The following is an 8,299-nucleotide window of genomic DNA, read 5'->3' as shown; positions in this document are numbered from 1 at the left end:
CATAGCCTACTTCGCCAAACGGGTGATTTAACAAGCGCATTCGCGAAAAAAGCACTGTCGTTGCACCAATGTGTACCTAACCATAAACATCAATGCCTTTCTTAAAATCAATACTCAAGTATATATTTTTAAACCTGCATATTTAGTTAAAATAAATCCAGGTCAGCAGGCAATATTAAACTAGGGAAATTGTGTCACTTCTCTTGCGTTCATTGCACGCAGAGTCAGGGTATATGCAACAGTTTGGGCCGCCTGGCTCGTTGCGAACTAATTTGCCAGAATTTTACGTAATTATGACATAACATTGAAGGTTGTGCAATGTAACAGGAATATTTAGACTTATGGATGCCACCCGTTAGATAAAATACGGAACGGTTCCGTATTTCACTGAAAGAATAAATGTTTTGTTTTCAAAATGATAGTTTACGGATTTGACCATATTAATGACCTAAGGCTCGTATATCTGTGTGTTATTATATTATAATTAAGTCTATGATTTGATAGAGCAGTCTGACTGAGCGGTGGTAGGCAGCAGCATGCTCGTAAGCATTCATTCAAACAGCACTTTACTGCGTTTGCCAGCAGCTCTTCACAATGCTTCAAGCATTGCGCTGTTTATGACTTCAAGCCTATCAACTCCCGAGATTAGGCTGGCAATACTAAAGTACCTATTAGAACATCCAATAGTCAAAGGTATATGAAATACCCTCCTACTCCAAACTGGAACCCGTCTCACCCTGGTACGGTATAGCACAAAAACATTACCTTTACTATCTGGAATGCTCTTTAGGCTTTATTACCCAAAGACATCAAAAATCTCCTCTGTCAGTGCTATCTCATAGAGGCCCATCCTCAGTGGAACACACACACACAATAGTCGACAGAATCCTCTATTCTGTCGAATAAAACAACCATTCTAATGCAATACAAAGATTATAATATAATATTACAAGCACTATAACATAATCTTGCAATTTTCCACGACAAACTACAACCTAAAACTTCTTACCTGGGAATATTGAAGACTCATGTAAAAAGGAACCACCAGCTTTCATATGTTCTCATGTTCTGAGCAAGGAACTTAAACGTTAGCTTTTTTACATGGCACATATTGCACTTTTACTTTCTTCTCCAACACTTTGTTTCTGCATTATTTAAACCAAATTGAACATGTTTCATTATTTATTTGAGACTAAATTGATTTTATTGATGTATTATATTAAGTTAAAATAAAAGTGTTCATTGTTCGTTCAGTATTGTTGTAATTGTCATTATTACAAATATATATATAAAAATCGTCCGATTAATCAGTATCGTCTTTTTTTGGTCCTCCAATAATCGGTATCGGTATCGGCGTTGAAAAATCATAATCGGTCGACCTCTAGTTTGTATGTTGTCGTTTGTATGTGTATGTTTTGTAGGGAAAAAGTAGTCCAATAGGATTCCTATAGGATTCTTTGACTAGGGGCTCCTGCTTCCTATTACTTCGAAGTTATATAGCAAGCTAAGGTGACAACAATGCCTGCCATGGATGTCTCGCAGTTGCTTTGAATGTTAAAAATCCTAGTGTAATAACACTTTTAAAGCCTCAAAGGATTAGATGATCCAACTTTCAAAACAAGTAATTTTTGACTAGCTACAGCAGTCAACTAGCTAGCTACTGTAGATAGCTGGGTGGGTCCATGTACATTTCGTTACTTTGATTTCCGAGTCAAAACGGAGAATGGAAAAACGGAAAACAGCCTTTTTATGTTTTTCATTTTGTTCATACCCGGAAGTACACACCCCCTCATAGAATATTCACGGGGCTTAGGTTGGCAGCACAAAGAAAGGATAAGACCTTGTGAGTGTGACAGGAAGAAAGCAATACTCATGTTAGCTAAGATGCAGAACTTATTATGAAGTTAGCATGGCAGTGTAGCAAACTCAACAACAACTGAACAAAGTTGTCTTGCTGGTTACTGGCTATAGTCATGCTAGCTACTAGTAGCTAGTGGAAGTAAGTTAGTCGTTCAACCTGCTACAAGATGAAGCTGCCCGGCTAGAGCTACCTGCTGCAGAAAAGTCAGGTTTCTCCATTACTTTCTGTAGATAACTTAGCTAGATCTTCTGTCGGCTGATGATGTGTATTGACTATAAACAGCAGTTACTGTAAATGGTTACCTATCTGGCGCTTTGCATAGCTAACTTGGCTATTGCTGACACATACAACAATATCCAATTAAGCTATAGTGTGTGTGTGTGTGTGTGTGTGTGTGTGTGTGTGTGTGTGTGTGTGTGTGTGTGTGTGTGTGTGTGTGTGTGTGTGTGTGTGTGTGTGTGTGTGTGTGTGTGTGTGTGTGTGTGTGTGTGTGTGTTCTGAATGTTCCCGCAGGAGAAAAGCACAGTATGGCATCTCAGCTGATCATCATGAACTTCATGTAGTTACAGTACATCAACCAATACAGTAAGTTAAAATAAGCCTTTTTATTAGTATGGGTATACTTCACCAACATCCTATCCTGCTCACTGAAAGGCAGATGTAGGCTATACTTTTCAGTTGTGAACACAACTATTGTTGGGACAATTTGCATACTTCTCTGAACTTATACAGGTGTTGGATCTTAATTTGATCTTGCTGTTGTTGCAGGAAACGCAAACTTGTAGTGTATTCAAGGTTTTAAAAGGCTTCTAAAGTTTGTAATTTCCACTTCAAAATGTCAGAATGTCAGATTTGCTCTAACTAAAAATGTATCAACCCCCACAAAAATATAAAATTATTGTTATCCACACAATAATTCACGTTTACTGTTGCTGCAGGATTATTGTGAACGGCATCTCAGAACGCACAACTCGTCGGTCCTTATTACGGATAGGCTATTGCAGCAGAGGACCACACCGGGTTCCACTCCTATCAGCTAAAAACAAGAATAACCGGCTCCAGTTGGCACGCGATCACCAACACCTGGACAATTGAAGGAGTGGAAAAACATAGCCTGGTCTGATGAATCCTGGTTCCTGTTGCGTCATGCTGACGGATGAGTTAGGATTTGGTATAAGAAGCATAAGTCCATGGCCCCATAATGCCAATTGAGCAACGCTTCCATGCCCCAAAGAATTCAGGCTATTCTTGAAGCAAAGGAAGGTCCGACCCGGTACTAAATGGACGTACCTAATAAACTGGCGACTGAGTGTATATTTCTATTATATGCAGAACTGGGAGGTTGTAAAAAGGGATGAGATGACATTAAAACATTATTAGGTCTATATTCTAAAATGCAATGGTAGGTAGTTGACTGAACTTTATAAACAAATGTGAATATTCATCATTTATTATTATTAGAATTCCAATTATTATTAACAATCAAACAATGTTTCCCATTTTAAAGTCAATTATGAGCAGGTAATAACATAATACCCTCACATCTGGCCTATGCCTATATCTCTTTCATATCTCTTTCACACTCTATGACACATGCATGCAAAAAAGACAGACTCACTCACCGAAGCTCTAATTTTCTCCCATTGGCACACACACTCTGCCAGCCAGTCAAGTGGATCTCTCTCGAACGGGCACAGTAATAGTTAAAAAATGGGCATGGAATACAGCAGTTCGCAATACTGCCTATAACGCTTAATGTGCTGTTACTATAATATCTGCATATAATGTTCCTTCAGAAAGTATTCATTCCCCTTGACTATTCTCCATTTTGTTGTGTTACAGCCTTAATTCAAAATGGATTAAATATATATTTTTTCTCACCCATCTACACACAATACCCCATAATGACAAAGTGAAAATACTTTTTTGTGCAAATGTATTGAAAATGAAATACAAAAATATCTAATTTACATACAGTACAAGTCAAAAGTTTGGACACACCTCATTCATGGGTTTTTCTTAATTTGTACCATTTTCTACATTGTAGAATAGTACTGTAGTGAAGACATCAAAATTATGAAATAACACATATGGAATCATGTAGTAACCAAAAAAGTGTTAAACAAATAAAAATATATTTTATATTATTTTAAGTAGCCAACCTTTGCCTTGATTACAGCTCTGCACACTCTTGGCATTCTCTCAACCAGCTTCACCTGGAATGCTTTTCCAACTGTCTTGAAGCATTTCCCACATATGCTGAGCACTTGTTGGCTGCTTTTCCTTCACTCGGTCCAACTCATCCCAAACCATCTCAATTGGGTTGAAGTCGGGTGATTGTGGAGGCCAGGTCATCTGATGCAGGTGTGTTGGGTCAGTGTCCTGTTGAAAAACAAATGATAGTCCCACTAAGCGCAAACCAGATAGGATGGCGTATCGCTGCAGAATGCTGTGGTAGCCATGCTGTTTTAAGTGTGCCTTAAATTCTGAATAAATCCCCGACAGTGTCACCAGCAATGCACCTCCACACCATCACACCTCCTCCTCCATGCTTCACGGTGGGAACCACACATGCGGAGATCATCCGTTCACCTACTCTGCGTCTCACAAAGACACAGTGGTTGGAACCAAAAATCTCAAATTTTGATTCATCAGCCCAAAGGACAGATTTCCACCTTTCTAATTTCTGAAATCCTCAGATGTTTCCTAATGACACAAAATGTAATTCAATTGCCATTGGGGTACAATTAGGACTATAATAATAGTGTCCCAGTTTATCTAACCTGCTCTCCCAGTCTACCAAATGCAAACTGAAAATATGGTTTTGACTCAGTGTACACAAATGGGTGTGTCATGCATCCTGTGAATATGATATCAAAATGTTATTGAATTATTTTGACTAGAAAACATCTTGACAAATTCAGAAATGTATCATGTTGTGCTAATATGTTGAACATCTGAAATCTATGAATGAAATATTTTACACACACATGAAGGTAACCGTAACAAATAATTTCTAATAAAAAAAACATAAATGTGAAAATTTGGTGGATTTAGCATTTTCAAAATAAACTCATCAAATGAAGATCTGTAAAGAAAGTGGAGCTTCGAGAAGTGGCAACAAACACAAGACAAAGTAAGAACGCAAAATATATTGGCAAAGGAAGGAAAATAATTTCACAGTAGTTACAACGAAAACTGGCCAAATTGTTAGCCTTATGGGGAGTTTTTCATAGTCATAGCCTACACATGTTTTACATCAGTAGAAAACAGGGTTGTTGTCAATTCTGAATTAAGTTCCAATTCCAATGAAATTCTTGAATTTGAATTTGAGTAGGCCATACCCCCACATGAAGCAGAATTAATTAATTACATTTGTAGAATTAATTAATTGAATTTGTGGAATTAGTAGAATTAAATTACATTCTTATTTATTCTTCACATCATGTATGGTTACCAAGTACCATGTAGCATAATGTTGAAACATTTCATTTTTAAAACTGATTCTCCTGAAACAATTTTAAGTAATTACAGTGGTCTGGAAATATTCTAAGACCATGTTCTGGGTTGTCTATAATAATTAATCATTCCCTTAATGTTTTTACATATCAGAACAAATTACATTTCTCAGAATGCATTAGATCAAACACTGCAGTATGGAAGGGAACGATGTTAACATCTCAAGCCAAATACGAATATTGTTTGACGTCTTTGAGTTATAATCAAAGTAATATTTGAAAATGTATGTGTATTCTTTGCGTTAATATGTGGCATAACCTTTGATAAATAATTTGTCAAATAAATGAGACTTTCATGTTTCACATCTCAGTTGAATTGCTTTGAATTCAATTCAAATTCTGCTTTGTGGCCAATTCAAATTCATTGTTTGAATTTAATTAAATTCAACCCTGGTAGCAAAGTTGTGGAACTTTATAACTTAGTTGAACTTGGGTGCGAGTGTGATGCGCACAGGCACACCTATCGCCATCACACTGAGGGAATTATATTAATGTCCCAGGTTAAGCGGTTTAGCGTTGATTGCATTCGTTTTGGAACCGGGCTGCCTCCCGGGCGTGAGCCAGGTGCCCCGTTTTGGCTAAGAAAGTCAGCCCAAAGCAAAAGTGACGTAGGCTAAGCACGTGGAGTAATGAGTAGGATTCTGTGTTTTTCCAGGCAAAAGTGATTGCTTTTGATGAAAACTCGTTTGAAACTTCAAACATATATTCTATGGAAAAGGGATGATGTATGTTTCTGAACGATGTTTCTGCCTTGTCGACAGCATGACTGAGTGGTGCAGATTACTGTTTGATTTGAGAAGGGCTCTCCTCCCTCACTACTTTCGCCCTTCAAGTCACGGGCCGTAGCCCGGTGCATCGGGGGTTTCAGCTTAATCAAACTCCCTCAATGCGTGTAGAAAGATGAGGAAGGGAAGCGCTACTAAAGGTACACAATAGTAAATTATGGTAGACAGAAGGTGCTCTTTGGTAAAAGGGGTAAATTGGTCATCAGAAAGAAAAGAGGACCAAGGCACTCTTCATATAATTAATTAAAATGCCTTTATTCGTATGGCATGTTCAATAGAAACAACGTTTTTAAAAATCCGACGCGTTTCGGCTGCATGGCCTTCGTCCGTCAATGCGTGTGTTTGATCCTTGGTGTTTCTGTGTATAGCCTCTCACTCTCACTAATCCTGCAACCAATTCCATCCTATCTGGGATCATCTAAATATAGACTTCTGAGAGTCCAACCAACAATGTGTAGGTTATGGCAGCATTTATCATTGTTTATGTAACTACTGTTGGGAAGCTGGAAGAATCTACATGTGAGGACGTCAGTTCAACGTCTAGTTTTCATTTACATTTGGTTGACTTGTCAGCTAATGTGAAATCAACAACAACAAAAAAATTGGATTTAGGATAAAAATTCCCTCCATTTTCCAAGTTTATCCATCATCATCGAAGTTGAATTCTTTAGTTGAAACAACGTAAAAACAATGTTGATGCAACCAGTTTTTGTCCAGTGGGTAGCTGCTACTTTCTCAAGAATTCAACACAGGTTTGGTTCTGTGGGCAACAAAAAACCCTTAGATTATAGTTCTTTACAGTCACCACCAGAGAGCAGAGTAGCACAGTTCCACTTCACTGTGCAACTTGGAGAGAAATGTCCCTGAACATTCTCATGATTTGTAATTTCTGCTTTTCTAGATACAGAATTCCGACCATGCCTAGTGACCAATCACAGGACATCAATAAGTTCATCAACCATCAATGTAGCATACAATATACTGACATGCTCTAATGTTTAGTTCACTGAACAAAAATATAAATGCAACATGCAACAATTTCATGGGAATCAGTCAATTGAAGTAAATTATTTAGGCTCTAATCTATGGATTTCACATGATTGGGAATACAGATATGCATCTGTTGGTCACAGATACCTTAAAAGGAAAAGGAGGGCCGTAGATCAGAGAACCAGTATCTGGTGTGACTAGGGTTGCAAAATTTCAGGAACTTTCAACAAATTCCTTGGTTTTCCATAAATCCTGTTTGGAGGATTCCAGATTTCCTGCTTATTCCTTCCTGATTCCAGGAATCCTCCAACCAGGATTTCGGGAAAACCGGAATGTTGCAACCCTAGGTGTGACCACCATTTGACTCATGCAGCGCAACACATCTCCTTCGCATAGAGCTGATCAGGCTGTTGATTGTGGCCTGAGGAATGTTGTCCCATTCCCCTTCAACGGCTGTGCGAAGAAGCTGGATATTGGCGGGAACTGGAACACACTGTCGTACACGTTGATCCAGAGCTTCCCTAACATGCTCAATGGGTGACATGTCTCGTGAGTATGCAGGGCATGGAAGAACTGGGACATTTTCAGCTCCCAGGAATTTCGTACAGATCCTTGCGACATGGGGCTGTGCATTGTCATGCTGAAACATGAGGTGATGGATGGCACGGATGAATGGCACGACAATGGGCCTCAGGATCTCGTCACGGTATCTCTGTGCGTTCATACTGCCATCGATAAAATGCAATTGTGTTCGTTGTCCATAGCTTATGCCTGCCTGCCCATACCATAACCCTACCGCCGCTATGGGGATCTCTGTTCACAACGTTGACATCAGTTGCCCACTGAAGTCGGTTACAACTGCAGTCAAATCAAGACTCTGGTGAGGACGATGAGCACGCTGATGAGTTTCTCTGAGATGGTTTCTGACAGTTTGTGCAGAAATGATTTGGTTGTGCAAACCAACAGTTTCATCAGCTGTCCGGGTGGCTGGTCTCAGATGATCTCGCAGGTGAACAAGCCAGATGTGGAGGTCATGGCCTGGTGTGGTTACACGTAGTCTGCGGTTGTGCGGCCGGTTGAATGTACTGCCAAATTCTCTAATTGGAGGCGGTTTATGGTAGAGAAATGAACATTACATTCTCTGG

The sequence above is a fragment of the Salvelinus alpinus genome, chromosome 27, assembly GCF_045679555.1.
Source record: "Salvelinus alpinus chromosome 27, SLU_Salpinus.1, whole genome shotgun sequence".
Lineage (NCBI taxonomy): Eukaryota > Metazoa > Chordata > Actinopteri > Salmoniformes > Salmonidae > Salvelinus > Salvelinus alpinus.
The sequence above is the reverse complement of the archived record's forward strand: the minus strand, read 5'-3'. Positions refer to the sequence as shown.